The sequence below is a fragment of the Amblyomma mixtum genome, chromosome 1 (genome assembly GCF_055824585.1).
Source record: "Amblyomma mixtum isolate Tamu chromosome 1, ASM5582458v1, whole genome shotgun sequence".
NCBI lineage: Eukaryota > Metazoa > Arthropoda > Arachnida > Ixodida > Ixodidae > Amblyomma > Amblyomma mixtum.
In genome coordinates this window covers 16,700,837-16,719,507 of record NC_143012.1, presented here as the reverse complement: position 1 = coordinate 16,719,507, position 18,671 = coordinate 16,700,837, and the positions used below count along the sequence as shown (strand labels likewise).

At 47.2% G+C, this 18,671-nt stretch overlaps 1 protein-coding gene across 2 annotated transcripts in view; it reads left to right on the top strand.

The window, feature by feature from the left end:
• The window catches only part of LOC149365572 (uncharacterized), a 54,292-nt gene extending 52,025 nt beyond the window's left edge, over positions 1-2,267 (top strand). For both annotated transcript variants that reach the window (XM_089586324.1, XM_089586389.1), the window contains one exon: positions 94-2,267. The gene's annotated coding sequence lies outside the window, so the exon portion shown is untranslated. The remainder of the gene's footprint in view (positions 1-93) is intronic.
• Positions 2,268-18,671: the final 16,404 nt, after the last annotated feature.

Sequence of the window (18,671 nt, the reverse complement as noted above, 5' to 3'; positions counted from 1 at the left end):
TTGTGTATTCGGTGATAATATACTGGATGCCGCCATAGTCCGGGGCTGAAACTTAACAGTCTTTCTTTATCCCTTCTCCCACTGTCTTCGCAGAAGCCACGTCCCGGTGCCAGCGTGGAGGGGCGTCCATTGCTCAAGTGCTGCGACCCGGATCAACCCGAGGCCGCCTGCCACACGACCAAAGATGGCGATACTCCTCCTATACTTTGTTTCCCTCGCTACGCGGCGCTTGAACGCGCTGCACACAAGCTACTCAAGTCCGTGCGCGACGAACACAGCCGGCGACCGGCGGTGCAAAACAAAAACGAAGTGTCCCAGTTCCGTTGATCGCGGATCACTCTGGAGTACCACATCGTGCCTACTGGTGTCTCGAAGGCATAAGGACTCCCGAGACCGTGCAACCTCGCCACCATCGATAAAGGACAGCGGTGTGTACAGTTTAAGCAAAGACAGTCAGTCATCAACTCGTTCCTCTTTCGTCTCTATCCGCCTTGCTCCCGGTGTCCACCGAAGTGCTGTGTGCTCGCTCCCGACAGTGCCGCAACACTGGTTACGTCATTCCTAAAGTGGTCTCAGAGCTCACAGGTTCCCCGGATTACGAGTCTACTGATCAGCATGGCTCAAGCCAACGCTACTCAAGAGCAGCATCCCGGTGTACCGGCGTGGTGTTTGCATCAAGAGGAGTAGACTCAGTGTGCAAGGCCCATGGTATACAACTGCTTCTCAAGCGTACACGTTGATTGACATCTCCTGGTATACCTGTGAGACCGGTAACTACGGTTGACGGAGAGGTTTTGAACAGCCGATGGCTCTTGTTGACAACAACTGCGTGCTTTACGCAATAGGCAACCGACTGTTCGGGAGTGTCATGTTGCAAGCGTCAACTCACTTCTTGGCGCTTTGCTTAAGACAGTAAGGAATCGAGTGTCGTAGGTCCACCATGAATGATGGTACGGACCAGGTTGACTGCGACAAGAATAATGCGTCGACTAGGGTGGAACAACGGATGCTTCGAGCCATCGTGTGCTGCTACAGTTTTCGCTCCTAAATTTTTTCGATTGATCTCCGACGAAACGCGCGGAACAAGTCAGCTACGGCAGTCAGGATTGTGCATGAAGGAATGGGTCCTGTAGAAATGCGTGCCGTTTACTTTCAGTATCGCTGACGGCTCACCAGTTTCTTTTTTCGGCTGTAAAGAATAAATGCACTATGTGTCTTACTAATATCAGTGACATCCCTGCCACATACGGCTTTGATCTGCGAATTTTCGTCACACTTTGCGTGGCTCAGAGGTAATATACCAATAAAGTTGAAGCTTTATTTGCTGTCAGTTAATCCTACATAAAATGGCAAAAAGAAAAATGGCAAAAGAAAAATGGCAAAAAACAACAAATATGCAGCTGTCCTTGCCGGCTGCAAGCTACGTTTTGTGCAATGCCAGTGCCTTTCTTTTGGATGACTCGGTGAGAACGCTCCGGCCAGGCAGCTCACACTGCACTTGAGAGCGACAGACAGAGAAAGAAAGGCTTTAAAAACTTCGGTTTGTGTTCCTGTTTCCATGGCATCTCTCGTCCATTGAGTTCAGCGCCCGAGACAACTTAGAGTTGCCTTTACGTGTGATACAATACAAAAACAAAGGCGTGTGATACCCCTGAAGCAGAGAACTAAATACAACGGCGTCCAAAGAGCAACAATGTGGAGTTTACACCCATAGGGTTTTATGCGGAACACTCGGCCGTGCCTCTATTCAGCGCTGCGATACGGATGCGGTGTTCCATCCACCGTGTCGCAGTCACATGACCAAGCCTACTGCCGCTGGTTCTTGTTCTGAGAGGGATGCGCGCATGCGCCCCTGGACTGCTTCCGACACGCCCACCGGAGGACGCAGACTTTGATGGAAGAAACGTGTATGAAGTGTTGCCGTACTTGAATACTATCGGCGCGGCGGACATGTGTGCATACATGCGCGTGTGCTGGGGAGTGCCGGTGCCTTTTTACGTCGTAGAATCTCGTGGCCTTAAGTCCGGCGCGCCTTGGACGCTCTGTTTTCCTCATTTATTTTTATTTCGTGCGTGTGTGTGCGTGTATTTGTGTGCTTGCGCATGTGTGTGTACGTGTGTGACAAGGCATCCACGAGAGGCAGTGCGACTCACTCACTCGCTATGGACTGGCCTGTCTACTCCTTTGGATGACAACAATAGACGAAAAAAAAAAGAAAATCCAAGAAGTGAGTTCAATAAATGAACGAATGTATTTATTGTTACCCACATGCTTCGCAGTCGTGTTTCCTTCGTCCTACGCCACTGAAACAAACCTGACGCACAATTTCAGGTGACATTGGTAGATGTACAGTTTTTTAGAAAGTGCACAAACCTCGCACGAAGCGGCCATGCGGTATACTGATAGCACATCTTGTTAAACGCATCGGCCAGAGCGCTGTGCATGCACTTGTCTTTGAACTTATCCGATCTTATGGCAGCTCTTAAGGGATTTGAAACAACGCTTAAAGCTGGTTTCGTTTCGAGGTTGTGGACTTGAGGATTGACCGTTCATGATTAAACTGCGCGAAAAAAACACGGACAGAGTTTTTTTCGCGCAGTTTAATCATGAATGACAAGCACCAACTAGCCCGCCAGAAAACCCTTCTTGAGGATTGAATTCAAGCTTAGCTATCGTGTTTTATTCTTACGCTCGTTGATTAACCTGAGTAAGCCAGGTACAAGTACTTCATCCAGCACTTGACTGCTGCTAAAATTGCATGCGAGACATGACGGCATTTGCGATCATGCCAACAGGACCAGATTTTTTTTAAAGAACGCAGTAGCGTAGTATTGTTTGCGCAAGCGCCGCGGCTAGGACCAATGACAGGACAGAAAGGAAAGAAGTGCGATATTTGATAAGGGACGTTCATTGCTGAGCAGCTTCTTGGTCTGCAAATTAGCGCATGATTGGACTGTCAGTGGGAAAATAAAGGCAATTCCTTCAGAAGCAGCGCTTGGGGCAACGGTGTTGTCTGCCGCTCTATTAGCTCGCTGTGACGTCGCCCTTAGAGCACTGTTATTATCTATACTATCCCAAGCTAACCTCGACAATCACACGGAATTGTATAGTGTGCGATTATGTGCTGAGTGTTATCACACGATGTGCCTTCCGGAGTTTTCGCTAAGCGATAATCTCAAAAAAATTTTCCAACTGTGGACACAGGGCCCAGAAGCTGTTTCCAACGCCAAGGTAAGTTTGACAGTCATTCTGAACAAGTTTCGGAGCCTAGTGCTGTTGAAACATTTGAAGGAGCGAGAAAAGAAACAAAAGCTTTTTACAAAGGAATAAACCACCAGAGGAAGTTTCCCTGCTGGGACTCATAAACCTTCTTATCTCTCGCTCTCATCAATTCTCGTAAGGAATCTTATCAATTCATCATTTTAACATTATTTTCAATTCGTTTAAGGCAGAATTTTGTTCGTGTCTCGCTGCCAGCGCAAGCTCATTGGATTACTAGACGTCAGTGAGCGAGGCTATTCTACCTAGCTCGTTTCTTTAACAATGCTGACCAAAATAAGCACGGATGAAAGGGTTTTTACATACATTTTGTAACTACAGCACCTTGCCGCATCTCCAGAATGAACTAGCTATCTTCATGGCGTCTTTTCTGAAATCCGATGTTTATTTTTTTTTATTTCACTGTTGTCTCAGTTAACCAGGTCTATAACTTCAAATGCCATGCAAGATACCTCAAGTGTGCTGTTGGCTGCATAGCATTCCAACCTTCAGCACCTTTACCACTTATTTGAGTGTCATTTCTGTAGTTCATTGTTTAGTATTGTGGGTAGTTATGTAAACCAATACAAAAAATTTAATGTACAAAATATAAAAAATACGATGAATTGCTCTCTACAAATAATCACGGTGTGCTTCAGAGCAAAAAAAAACAGCAAAACAAGAAGGCGCACTTTGGGCATATTCTGAGAACAGGTTAGAGCACACACAAAGGACAGACAGAGAACCCCACCGCAGGAGCCCCGACTTTTAACAATTTGTTCTTTCTTCGATAATGCGTCACAAACTGGCCCAAAACGTTACTCTTACAAGCTTTGGACGTTGCGAGCAAAAACAACCTTAAAATCAGAACAGGGACATCCTGGGTACCGTAGCAATACAACGCAATGTACGAGCGCAATGTCATTTTAAAGTTCGTTTGGTAAGTAGATGATCTAAAAGTATTCCATCCGGCCTGTTGTTCTGCAACTCATTGTATCGTGGCTTCAAAGGTGGTACTCTAGTCGACCCGTTCTTCTTCCGGTAGCTTGAGTTTCAGATATCGCAGTTATATCGCAGTTAAATCGCAGATATATCGCAGTTATATCGCAGATATCCCAGAGATATCGCAGATATATAAGATATTTCAGGCTTCTCACGTGCTTCGACCGTAAAGTTATGGAACTGGCTGCGCATGTGGCCACTATCACAAAGAACAGAGCGTTTCCTAGAAGGTCAAGACTAATCTCAATGTGTTTACCGATTGATACCTGCCAGAATTCATTCTATTTAGATCTCTTTTGCTACTGAGTTACTACTTCTACAGCCTCTGTAAGAAGGGTAGGTTCCCATGGAGTCATGATAACATGTTTCAAAGCATCTAGATTCCACAGAGAGCTGTCTAACATTGGTGGGCCTCTTTCTTATACAAAAGGAAGAGATAAATTGTAAACTTCAGAGTTTAACTTTGCGAAGCGACCATAGGCTATGCGGGACGCCGTACTGGAGGGCTCCGGATTAACTTCGACGGCAGGGTATTCTTTTTCGTGCGCTGACATCACACAGCACACGGGCGTCTTTTGCGCTTCGCCTCCATCGAGATATGGCCGCCACAGCCGGGATCATAGCTGCGATTTAAGGATTCGCAGCCCAATGCCAAAGCAACTGAGCTACTGCGGCGGGTGACACGAGATGGTGACTAGCTCGTTAGACAGAAATAAATACGAACCGCTAATGGTTTCAATCACAACGAACCATGGTACTCAAGCACTGATTACATACTCCAGGGTTACATGCTGAACGCGGCAGATTAATCCTTCCTTTCCACAAAATCAGCCAAATTAATAAGTATTCACCCTCAATTTAGCATCAACTTAAGCGTTTCGTCTGTCCTTGCCGGCATTGTACTCCACCCTAAATCCTTCTTGCATCGGCGCTGCGCAAAATAAATTTAAAATAACTGATATTTGCTTAAATTTTACTTTAACTTCGCCAAGAGCTGAAGTTGCTGTGTATTTCATGCAGCGTTGCACTGATTCAAGAAAGGAATTAGACGGGCCAATTCGTACGTGTACCAATTATCATGGTACTGGTTGGTACGTGTAACAGAAGGTACATAACACACGTACCAACTAGCCTCTATGCAGCGCTGGTGCCGGTGTGTACATCTGCTATGGCTCGACTAGTGCGGCGTTAATTTTTTCGCTTTTCGCATATTTTAGTTTTGACGATTACTTTTGACGACCGCAGACTGTGAAGCAACTAGGATACGAGCACTCTGCGCTATGAAGCGAAGAGGAGCGCCACCTCGTGCCACCCTGGTGAGCAACATGGTAGGTACTAACAAGGTGATGTACGAAACTAGCTCAAGTTTCAGCCTTAATGAGCAACCTAGTACATGTTGCGATGTGAGCATGATGCGGGGTTCTCGTGCGATCTAAGTGCCCGAGTCTGCTATCAAAGAATATCTGAATCGGCGGTACTGAAGATTTCACTACGCGTTTTTTTTAGAGCAAGTGCTTTTACCACTGGAGTCATCACCTTCTTTAAACGCTCATTCGTCCGGAAAACAGCAGCTGCGCCGGAATTTCGACGACGGAGTCGGTGCTCTAAATGTAAAAGCAGCCAACTGGATTATACTTACATCATTACACTTCCGGTTGGCACCTGGCTACAGAGCTTCCTAACAGGAACTCACTTTTGAAATTACTAGAGTTCTAAGACAATAACACACACACGCCATCGATGCCATCACCAATCTTGGACTGTTTCAGGAAGTCAATTCCTGTTGCTATACTGCTAATTTACGCTTTGCATTGTCTGGTTGGCTGAGTCTTCAGAGTTTCTATCGAGTGCGCATAAATAGCATGGCCTCGGACTAGCTACGTAAGTGATGGGTACGACGACCTCTTGTATACCCACCTGCTTCTTTTAACGCATATTTTGAGGGTGAGCGCAATCTCAGAGCCTTCTACAGCAGTGTTCCTTTTGAGAGTGCAGTCTTTAATGTGGTACAGACAAAAGTTTCTTAGTACACACTACAAAGTTATCCGCTTAAGGGTGGCACTGCCTTCTACAGCGGTGTACCTTCGAGTGCAATTATTAATCTGGCACAGAAAAGAATTTCTTAGTACACATTAATAAGTTAACCTCGTAAGGGTTGCAGAGCCTTTTACAGCAGTGTCCCTTACAGTCTTGTCTAATTTTGTATAGACATAAGTTGCTTACTACATGCCACATAGTTACCCTCGTAAGGGCCACGGAAATCAGTTGTCGTATCACAAGACATCACCGATAGAAGCAGGCCTTACTGTCATTCGTGTCGCTATTGAGCACATCAATCAATATAGCCCCGAGCAGCGGTCTATCTTTCCTGACTAAAAAGCAGCCCTCCGAGACTAACAAGTTGCTCTTCGCCCTGGACCGCATGAACAACTTGTCGCGGAAATCTGAGAATTACATCACTTTGCCATCAACAAAGGACACGATATTATCTGCCAAAGGCTACCGGGGCACAGCGGCATCGCAGACAATCACCGCGTACGAAACCCAACACGACGGTGTATGTATGTCTGTCCCAGTTTCGAGAGTGGACGCAGCGGGCATGCTTAGAACATTTGCTTTAGAGATCAGGCTTGCCTCGAGTAATACCGGACAGGTTTTGAACGCACGTCTACAATCCCCTGGACCATGACCTGAAGCTCCGGCATCCAACCAACCTACCATGACATGAAACAACTTTGCTGTGTCGCTTGTGGCTTGGTGTCGCATCCACAAACCACTTCTCTCATTATCGGTATGGCTGATAACCTTGCACGTGCTATCTGCAGATGCGGCGAGATCATAGAAAACATTGAGCACATTTCGCATTCATTGCCGAAAGACAGTCTATATGCCGTGCGCTGGAGCGCCTTGATCCACACCCGCTGACGTAGACGGAGATTCTCCGACAGTGGCCGCGGTGAGCATCGGTGGTGAAGGCCTCCCAAGCATTGCTCCATTTCTTGACAGCGTTAGGCCCGCACGATATAGGCTATGACTTTGCCGCATACTGTTGCCTGATGCCTTCAATTTTCCCTAACTCCTTTTTATATTTTGCCTCTGTATTCCCCTTACCTTACCTCCAGGGCAGGGTAGCAAACCGGTTTCTACTCCCGATTAACCTCCATTCCTTCCCCTCTTCTCCTCCTCTCTCCTTAGCCATGGTACCAGGTTTCATAAGGTAACCTCCACTCTGTGTGTGCGTTGATGCGCTTTGATGTGCTGTACAAGAAATTCTTCCAACAGTTATGCGAATAAGAGTTTCAAGAGTGCTTTGCTAGAAAGCACACATTCGAGACTAGACAAGAGTGCTTTAATCCTTTCAAAAAAGGCTTAAGTGTACAACGTCCTCCTTCCTGGATGAACATCAGGGCCGCGTTGAACATGTTACGCAGACTTGTTCCATTAGTCCTCCCCCTCCGTCTCTTAGCACTCTTTTAACCCAAGCTAAAAAGAGCAGGCATAACTAGTCCACAACTCTATAGAGAGCAGGGATCATACAAAAAACGATTTGCATGATGAAATTTTCCAGCGCACCACGTTCATAAGATGCTTCTATAGCCGCTTTCTACTTGGAGCCCGGACAAGAGCCTGAAGCCCATAAACTGTGACGGGCCTCCACAAACCGCATCCAGGGACCTCCATATAGACTTGCATAGCACGAAAGCCGGAGCCTAAGACAATATGATACACGCCACGGGTCCACGTGACATGTGGTCGGTGATATAATCGTGTCGAGGTGTCACGCCGTCAGACAAGCCTCGGGGTTTGAATGTTGTTGACTTGCCTGAGATCGCAGGCAGCGCGGGAGGGGGGACAGGGGAGCTTTACGACAGTCAAGAAGTTGCGGGGGAACGGTATAAATACAAAGAGAGATATATGAAGCGAACACGATAGGAAAAAAGAAAGACGGACATTGGCGTAAGATGCATAACTTAAAAACGGAGGGAAGGCGAGATAGACGCACGCACACACACGCGAGTCTCCTCATTTGCACACGTTTCCTGCATGGATTCTGCGGCGGCTTCGGCGTCGGTCGTGTGGCATCCTTCTTCTGCTCGGCTCCGCGTGGCCCCGTTTGGCCCCTCTTCCGGTGGATGCGCACGAAACCGTGAACCTTATCGGTGAGCCGAGAAAAATTCTTTCACGCCGGGCTCTCCGGATCGTAGATATTTTGTCTTTTCTTTCTTTTTTTCTGTAGGCAAAACGAAAGACGCAAAGAAAGCGTGCGTGCCAAGCTAAGGTCGGCATGCATCCGAGCTAGCCAGACAGACAGCGGCAACGGCTCCGTACGTTGTCGAAGCCACGGGTCCCCGCGGCCAACTCAAATGTGTGTGTGGCGCAGGTTCTAGCGGGGAGATTGAGCAAGTCGCAGGTGCGGGGCGGAAACGGGTTCCTATGTATATGACAGCTGTAAATGATTATGCGCGACCCCTATAGACATTATTGCGAGTTGTTGGGACGTATTCGAATAAGCCCTCTAGTTCAGTTTCCAAAGCAATAAGGGAGGCCTTCGGGGAAGGGTGGAATGACTTATTCAGTAAAATGAAGCAAGAGATGACAGCACGGGCTTTGCTGGTCTCTTTACATGGGAATAAGTTAAATCAGTGGTCAAGAATCACTGAGACATTGATCTGCTTTAGACTTTAAGATCGGATGTTTTCTTTCGAGGTGCCGCTGTTTCCCCAGTTGACGCTTCCGCGTGTGTGCCAGTTTGCATGATAAAATCTGAGTGCTTCAGAGCACTTTGCGAAGTAGCAGCATAGAGGTACGAGTTCATTTCCTTTACTTTCCTTTCATTGGCTCTTCTTTTCCAACGTTGTTTCAATCCTTCTCCTACACGGAACATTGTCACGGTACGCGAAGAGCGTTTTACCTCTTTTGGATTTAATGAATGGCAGTCGGAAAGCACCCGTTTTCAGCATTGTAGCTAAGACTAATGAAAGGGTTACTGTACAAACGTCTGTAAAGAAATGTAAGAGGACTAAATCGCTGTCTTCAAGGCTGCACAACCACCAAACACGCCCATTATTCTTTTTTTTTTTTTTGCACTCAGCCGCGGGAAGTTGATTTGAGGTCATCGTTAAAATAAGAAAAATGCCCATAAAATGCGCATGGGCGTTTTCCGTTTACAACGTGGTACCCCGATAGCGACTGAGTTTGCCTCGGTTGAAGTTCGCGACAGTTATGGTTACGAAAGAGAGAACGTGCCCTGTCTGCGATTGCTAAGCCATTACCACAGTTGAAATACATAGCCGGGTGTTAGAGGTTTGCGAGAAATGAAAATAAATGAAAATACGGGCGCCCGAGCGAGGTTCCAACGTTTTGGCGGCGGTGAGGTGTCCCAGACCATGACAGCTCCCTAACCCGGCCGAAGGCATGTTGCCTTCGTTAAATATTCTTTCATTCACATCTGGTTAGCGCAGTCGAACTGTTCGCTGTCCTGCTGACTTACATTCACGTCATTTGTGCTGTTCAATGCGTAGTCAAACCGATACTAAACTCGTCCGCCTGCTTGATCATGCGTTCACTAGCTGCACGAGCAGAAACAAGACATGTACACCTGAAGCCCTCTCTCCCCTCTATCTTTAACCTTCTCCATCAAGCACCTGATAAAAAAGGACCAACCCGGAGAGGTCGACGCATCGGTAAATTCAATGAAAAGAAAAAACAACAACAATAAACCCACACTTCGAGCGTGAAACCATTCCAACGAAAGGGTGGGGGGATTCCCCTCTTTGATCTTCTCACGCTCTCATTTCAGCTCTGTGTGCCGTCAACGTCACTGAAGTTGAGATTTTGGGTAAGTAAATTTCTTTTTTCTTTCTTTCTTTTTCACGGAGTATGTACCATCGCCACGGCACGATCTCTCCGCCGGCAACCGAATTCGGCGGCAGCGGAGCGCAGTCAGTGGGCGCGTATGAAATGTGTATACATAACCTGCGATGAGAAGCAGGTTCACGACTGAAGGAGGGCGAAGGAGTGCTAAGGGGGAGATAGGAGGTAGGCACCAAGATGGAGAGGGTGTCACGGCACGAGCGTAGTGTTCGCACGTTCTCGATGCCCGCGCTATAAGGAGTCAATGCCTGCCTCCTACCTTCTCCTCTCATCTTGCACCTTCGCTTCACAACACCCACACTCCTGAAGAAAAAATTAAGAGGGACAGCTCAGCCGGTGCCCCTGACATCTCCCTCCCCCCTCCCGCCTCTCTCCAACCACCTCCATAGCTGTCTGTATGTCTGCCCCCGGAAATGACGTAGCACCGAAGCGCATGCCTCACTACGACGAGCTCAACGTTGCCGCTCATGTATGTTGGCGTCTGTTTGTTTTCGACGTGCGAAATATATGGGGCCGGATATACCCGCATTCACACGAATCCCATCTCTTGCTTCTCGCTTGGCTTTTGCACGCGTTTTTGTACCTTTCTTTATCTCAGTTCTTTTTTCGCGTTCTTAGAGTGACGACAGGTAGGGCGGAAAAAAGAAAAGAAGACCTGTTCTTCCGCGTCCATGCGTGTTCGCCGATAGTGGGATGTATACGTCTTCTTGCCGGCTTCGAATGATTATGCGCGCGCTTGTGCGGCGTCAAGGGGAGACGCTCGAACAGGCCGGGATACCTCACAGGCTAACGACGCCTGCCGATAAGCAAAAACTGGAATTGATATAAAAGATTCTTGGCACAAGTTCGCGACCACCAACGTCTGGTCGAGGCTGGCTGAAGCCGTCCTTATACGTGTTTACTCCAATCCAGATTTGTACAGCGTACGCGCCTATTACAGAACGCAGCTGAGGCAAGCTCCTGCGCCGTCTTGAGCACGTGTCTGTTTTGCATTTTTTTTCCAAGACGAATGCTGAATGGAACCACGCTGAGCGAGCAGTAGTCTGTGGCGTTTAGAAAAAAGATGCAGCAATATAATGCGTTGCTCGATTCTAGAAAGGCGGAAATTGATCTCATCTTCAACAATGCCCCCATCTTCATCGTATTTCTTTTCATTTTATTGACGAACATAGGTTTGAAATTTCACTCTTGTATGCAATGACATGCCGTCACGTCCAGGACATTCGTGTGGTCGCATATACAGCTGAGCACTGAGATTTCTACGCTTGTAGCGCATATATTTCTCGAGATCGAAGCTTTTAGGCGACGGGCTAAATTATAAAATAGTAGCCCTCACTGCCAGCTAGCGACTAAATGAAACATTCTATGTTTCACATCCGTAATCTTTTATGTATACAACGAGTCACAGTACTGACTGCATCGTATAATGACAGCACGACGACAGTGCTTTGTAAGCTCCTCTCTCCCTAAGATCACTACATGACTGAAAATCTGGAGCTTTTATTTACTTGAAAATTCATGCTTCAGCATGGCTAGTTGACACTGCTTGGCCTGACACATTGTGCTGTGTCTGCCGCTATGGGTGCGCATGAGACATAGTGCGCCCCAGAAATAGTGCGTCACGCCAGCTGTACCGCAGTATGCCACGCTGCATGCATCGGTTCAGAGCACACCACACCACACCACAACATTACACCCTAATACCACACCCCAACAGCACAGCGCGATAGCACAGCACAACAGCACAGAACAGCACACCACGCCACATCACAACAGCACACCCCAACACAACGCAACAGCACAGCAACAAAGCACGACAGCACACGACAACAGCACACCACACCTCACCGCATACTTTACTACACATGGCACTGCATGCATATCGCATCGAACAACTGGAGTTTTGCCAACCTCCATACATGCATAATCAAGCGATGACGTATCATATTGCCTATCGCAGACACCTTATAACTGTGGAGAAGAAGCAAGTACATACTTCATGCTTGAAGTAAATTGGTAAATTGGTTTTTGAGGAAAAGAAATGGCGCAGTATCTGTCTCACATATATCGGTGGGCACCTGAACCGCGCCGTAAGGGAAGGGAGGAAGGTAGCGTAGGAGGGAAAGAAGAAAAAGAGTAAGAGGTGCCGTAGTGGAGGTCTCCGGGGTAATTTCGACCACCTGGTGATCTTCAACGTGCACTGACATCGTATAGCACACGGGTGCCTCTTGCGTTTCGCCTCCATCGAAACGCGGCCGCCGCGGTCGGGTTCGAACCCAGGTACTCCGGCTCGGTAGACGAGCGCCTTACCACTGAGCCACCATGGCTCAAACAATTTAGAGATACGCTGCTCTCTGGCTCGGATTACAAAGTCATTTCCGTCGGAATCCAGGACAACGTACGCATACTTTGCTCTCAGCAAAACCAGATGCGGGCTGCGGAAACGTCGAAAGCACCCAGGAAACGCGCACTGAGTCATCCCTGCGCTTCTATACACATTTGCAGAGCGCAGAAGGTAGTTAGCAAGCGGCATGGAGATAACCATCAGTATCGCAGTAAGCGCACATTCCCCGTAAACAAACTGTAGTGATCAAGATAACACTGCCTAACAGACAATGTTCTTACGGAGTATTCAGCACTCGACGCGAACTTAATCCTGTATTCAGGACTGACTGTGTGGAACAAGATTTGGGCGTACAGGTTCGCGACGGTGCTTACTCGCAGCGAAAGACGGAAAAGAATAATAGTAAGAAAGCATAATGAAAGAGATCGCGCGAGGAAATGCCTGCCGCGCCACGCAGTGGCGGCACTGCGAATACCTAACGAGACGAGACGGTGCGCGCGCTTCTATACGCTCGGGCGGATTAACCACATCTTGCACGGGGCCTCAGTGAACTAAATACCAGCACGTGTCACGGGGGGGCGCCCACGCTGTCATTTTTCTTTTCTTCTGGGATATGCCACGCGTGGAACAGCGAGTCATCCGCTTTCGCATCCCGGTCTTGTTTTTGCTATATTTATTTTCCTGGTCCGGCTCTGACGCAAGGGATCTTCATTTTCATGCGCGTGCGCGTCGGGATCTGAGGCTCGTCGAGTGGCTTTTGCGGAGCAATGGGATGAGAAGAGAAAAACAAAAGGGTAAATACGAACTTGCGTGTCCGCGTTGCTCACATCCTCGACTCCGTGTTTGTACTGAACTCAAACGGACGCTCAAGGGGCAGCTAAAACGAGAAAATAACTTACACAACTGAGGAGTATAGGTGGACTGTATTACTACATTTGAACATAGTTAAACTGCCTACGTTGATGACGTCGACGCCGTGGTGGACCAAAGCTAATATTAATCTACATAATGTTTGCGTCCGTTGTCATAGAGCAAGAGTTAGGAACTAACCATACTAACACTCAAAATGCAAAAAAAAAAAAAAAACGAAATACGAAACGAGAGTCCATAGAGAGTCTTGGCGATTGCAATATTTTTGTTTTGTCTCGTCCTTAGAGTGCTCCTCCTCGTAAAGAATTCATGTCTGTGAATTATCACCTTGCCAATTTTAATGAGTTTTTCTCTGCATCCAAACAGCTCGGCTTCAATTACAAAATATATGGCCCCATCGAAAAGACCTGCAAAATAACTGCCGGCTTCCGTACAGGAAGAACAAATGTGTTCGAGGGGGCGACGCAGCAAAGTGTGCGCTGTTTTTGAACCCTGGATTTTGGACACCCTCGTAAGTGAGAGCCCGTACATAATGCTCAAATTCCAAAGGTATCAAAGTTTTCCAATGACACATAACTACTCTTCATTTTAATTTGTGTGTTTGTGTATGTGTGTCATTTTGTGTTCATATGCAATATTCAGTGCAAGGCATGCACTGATTTTCAGTGTGTTTCTAGTAACCCGAAAAAAAAAAAAAGTTGAACCCATTCTATCGCTGGTGGAAAGCTCTGGAAATACGGCGAGGTTATGACCATTTCTGTTTTATTTCCCTTCCCTTCTTGTAACAAGCTGTACGAATCCCATTTTGTTTGCCGCATCTTGCACACTGTTGCAGGAAATTGAGCTGTTTATAGAAATGCGATATGAAATGTCCCCCTGTTTACGTCGTAGTCTTGGCTTGTGCTCCGAACTAACCCGAAGTTACCCGAGCTTACCTAGTTGCTCGGGTAAGCTTGGGTCACGTAACCTTGTGGCGTCATCACAGCCTACATGGCCTGGTAAGTGGCAGTTAAATTAATGATTGGTCGCGAGATGTTTCTCTGGAAGAGCAAAATGGGTTGCATCATCCCTACCGGTGGCTGTGATAAAAGGAACAGCCACTTGCCAGAGCAGTGGCGCATCTCTTAACCGTTGGGCTACTGCGCTGGTAGTGGTATGAGGACTCCTATGCAATCTATGAATTTTAAGTACAGAATGACCAGTTCCGCATTTATGAACATTAATCCACCAAAAGCTATCGCGTCATACCCTTAGGCCTAGCTTAAACGTCCCCTCCTTTTGAACAATGAACATCTCCTTTCGCACGTCTACTGGGTTTGACTACGTTAAACCTCTACCACTTTTTGCTTGGTGCCATTATTTTGTCTCTTTTCTGGAACGTGTGGAATTTCATTTTTTCTAGATAGGGCGGCGACAAAAGCTCCCATCATTACGAATATTCATTCACATCAATCAATTAGTTGTGGAATGAAAAATAAACAAAAATCGTGCAAATCCAAATGTTTTGTGGACCACCGGCATGTCTCAGAGGGGAAATATGAGCTACGTGTCTGCTCCCCGCTCCCTCTACAACTCCTTGTTTCGCCGTAGGGTTAAAAAATCTTCGGGGATTTGAAAAGCAATTAAAAAGAGCATTCCTATAAAGCACGAGAATTACGCAGAGAAGCCTCAGGGCTGATAGTGACCAAGCTGTGGAAGCAAGGCCCACTTGAACGCAATGCGTTGCCTCCGATATCGCCTTCCGTTAGTGCGGACATTACGAGAACTGTGCATTGTGTAAGCGTCCGTGGCACGCATGATTGAAAGGCCGTTTCCTTCCTTCTGAATACAGATGACGTTTTACGTACTTAATTCGGTCATTTGCTTAGTCACCTACGTTTTCTTGTAGTCACTGAAAATGAATGAATGAATGAATGAATTTGCGGATTTTAAAGGAAATTAGAAATAGCGTTTCCCTATAGCTCATGAACAATATGCAGAGAAGGCCTACTGCTGAGAGTGAATGAATGAATCAATGAACGGTGTACTCTCCGGTTCATGACTGGGCTTTCAGTGCGGCATTGCAGGAGAGTGTGATGCTTCCTGGCTCTGATTCCAAATGCATGACTTGCTGGCGAACAAGTCGAGCCCTTGGGCGTCGATAGGCACCTTCACGCAACGCACGACATCTAAAAAGAAACCGATTCCGCATGGGAAGTCTGCTGCGTGCTTCGCTGAAAAGAAAACGAAGAGAGCCAATGTGTGATTCATAGTCACCTTATGCCCCGAGGTCGAAAAGAGAAACGGACCCTCTGGAAAAAGAAGCCGTTCTTTTGTCCGTTACTTATTTTAATTGAGCGCCGCCAAGTGACAAGCAGGAACCCTCTCCCTACCAGCGTATACGTGCAGGATATGTGACCTGGAAAGCCAACGTCGTCCAACGCCGATAGCGGCTAATCTTTCACGCCCACGTGCGGCGTGACCCGGCAGGACAGGTTGCGGAAATTGCGAAAGGGCCCGCTAGACGTCTTCTCCTCGGTTCCTTTTATTTTTTGCCCGAAAATAGAGGGAAAGAGAGTGAACGAAAATCCGAAAGTGCGGGCATGAAGAGTGAAAGGCATGAGCAGCCCGATGTAGGATATCAAGCAGCCCCTATAGATTGGCCTGGGAAAAGGATTAAAGCCTCTGCCTTCTTTTTTTTCTGCCACTACAGAGAAGATAATTTACTCTCCGAGAGACAAGGGTGCTGCCACGTCGTCTGACGTCATCTCTGCTGCGTGGGTAGCAATTTGTGGAAAAATATTTTCGCAAAAAAATCTTGTGAAAAGCCTGCACCGTTTCGCGGAAGCAATTTCGCGTTTTTTGTGATTCGGAGGTCGTGGGTTCGGATCCCACCGACGGCATGTGGCTGTTTTTTTCTTCTGCTTTTCTAATCAATTAGCTTTAAGCGATAACATATTCAGTAATATAAATTGATCAACACCGCAAAATAAATAAATAAATTCAAAATCCCCTGTGCCCCTTGGTTTCTGTGGCTATTGGCTTCTCTCATATCTCAGGAAATTGTTATATATAAAATTTTTCAACCTGGTAGTTTGCTGATTGTATACCGTTGGTCAATTTCATGATAAAACAGCACCAGGAACACTGCCCTCATACACGAGAGAAGAAATAAAAACCCAGCTGCGCAGTAGTGTTGTCTTTTTTTGTCTCTTCCTTCGTCCCTAACTAGAGTTCACATCACGTTATGTTAACAGTTAGCGGCATTACCTTTCTTGCAAAACTTAGCCTTTTTGTTTCATAGCGCTGAAAGACCATATAAAGAGGATGCTCATTCTATAGTGCTGCCACCACTTGTTGACTTGCTCTATCCCGGCCCCAGTGGCTAACCTACCCGTTCAATCTATCACTCAATAATACTCTTCCCTTTTTGCCCAATTCCTGCAGATTCACATCCTCGCCATTTCACTAATTCACCATGAAGGAGCTCGGGAGATCGCTCACTCGCTGTCTTATTGCTTGAGACAATAATTAATTCCTTGTCAAAGTAACTACTTAACGCGGCCGGAAGAGTTGGCTGATTGGTTATGTTATTCGGCCGTTCAGCCCAATGTCGCAAGACTATATTCAGACCGCGACAGCTGCATATAGTTGCAGGCAAAATACAGAACACGCCTTTGTGCTGTGCGATGTCAGTGCACGTTACAGAGCTTCAGGTGGTCTAAATTAATCAGGAACCCTCCACTGTATGGTGTCTTAGTTTAAATGCAGCTTCCATACGTTGAACCTCATTTACCACACTAACGTCAGAGGCTAAGCTCGCCTCCATAAACTTGTGATCCTCCGTTAGTCAGAGGGCTCTTTTTAAATAGCCGCCGGCCGTCAGAAGCTAAACAAGCAGGCATAGCACTTCTCCGTGTGTAGACTACAGCGTCGGTCAGGGCCGCAGAGCTTGCCTCAGGCCACTGCGTTTTTAAAGGCAGACCTCAACACTCGTTGGCAAAGTTCCCCTCGTTAAGTGCGCTCGCCTTATCTGTAAAGCCAGCGGCAATTTGATTAAGAGGGTGCGATTCGACGGAGAAAATTTGCACATTATCGGCTGCTTGCGCTGTCAGGGAAAGGCGAAGATAGCTGTGTCTCTACGGGGCAGCACGCCAAGTACTTGAGTTATTCTTATCCGCTCCCATATTGGATGAATTAATGAACGCACTACGCTATCACGTTCACACGGTGATCGCTCTGAATTCGCGGAGCAGCGCCGATGGACGGCGCTGCCACGTCCGGCCAGTAAGTACGAAAAAAAAAGTTTTTACGGGGTAACCACACCCAGTTCGCGCCTTTTGTGTTGTCATTCTTCTATGTAGTCGTTCTCTCTGGCTTTTATTTTTTTTTTCTTTACTTCAAAGTAGTCTCACAAAAAGCATCTTTCGTTCGGTTGATTGCTGCGTTGTGTCTCGTTTACGAAGACTCTTCTACGGTTCCACCGTGGGAACACAGCGATGTGAGTGTCTGATGGAGTGGCGAGTGTATGATGTGAGCAATCTTTCCCACCGTTTACATCCGTGGTTTTTCAATATACAGGGCGGCACATGGGCGGTGTTCTTGAATACTCTTCGATCTTATATATACGCTCCGTCTTAGTGGTTAAAAATATCAGCGTCCCTGATTAAAGCGCATCACAGAGCTGGGGTCCATCTTCTGGCATCTTTGGACGTTGGCGTGCGAAATGCTGTCGGTCGTGGCAGGTGACCCTATACATTGCTTGCTAACAAAAATGATTCAGTCAGATCCGACAGAAACACACTTTTTTCTTTAAAGCAACTGGCCTTAGTTTGTTCGCCGCACCGATGCACACTTTATGGTTTCACTGTCCTCAAGCAAACTTTTGGCGGCTGGTGCATTATTCTATCGCAGCAGGTCTCGGCATATTGCAACCAGTCATATGCACGAACTTCAACGTAATTGCAAGTGGCCGCTGGCTGTGGCTTACCAGACCTAAACCGTTTCAAGGCACAGTTGTCGGCGCTTTTGTACGCTGTCGATGGAATGCACCTTTCGGGAAGCCGTAACCTCCAAGCGAAGTCCGCTGATGCGCTTATGAAGTGCCTACGATATACTTACAACGTACTCTGAGATTCCGGCATTTCTTGTACAGTGCACTGAGACGAATGTGTGACGCAAACGTCAACAAACTCGTCCGAACGACATTCGAACCACGAAACAGCGGCCAACGCTGCCCACGGTGCCTGCGAGACCTACGGGGCCAAAAGCGCTTGCCGGCGGAGCCGGGCGTAGCCTATACAGCGTTCGAGTCACCCACCCATCTCGTTGCCTTAACCCTTGC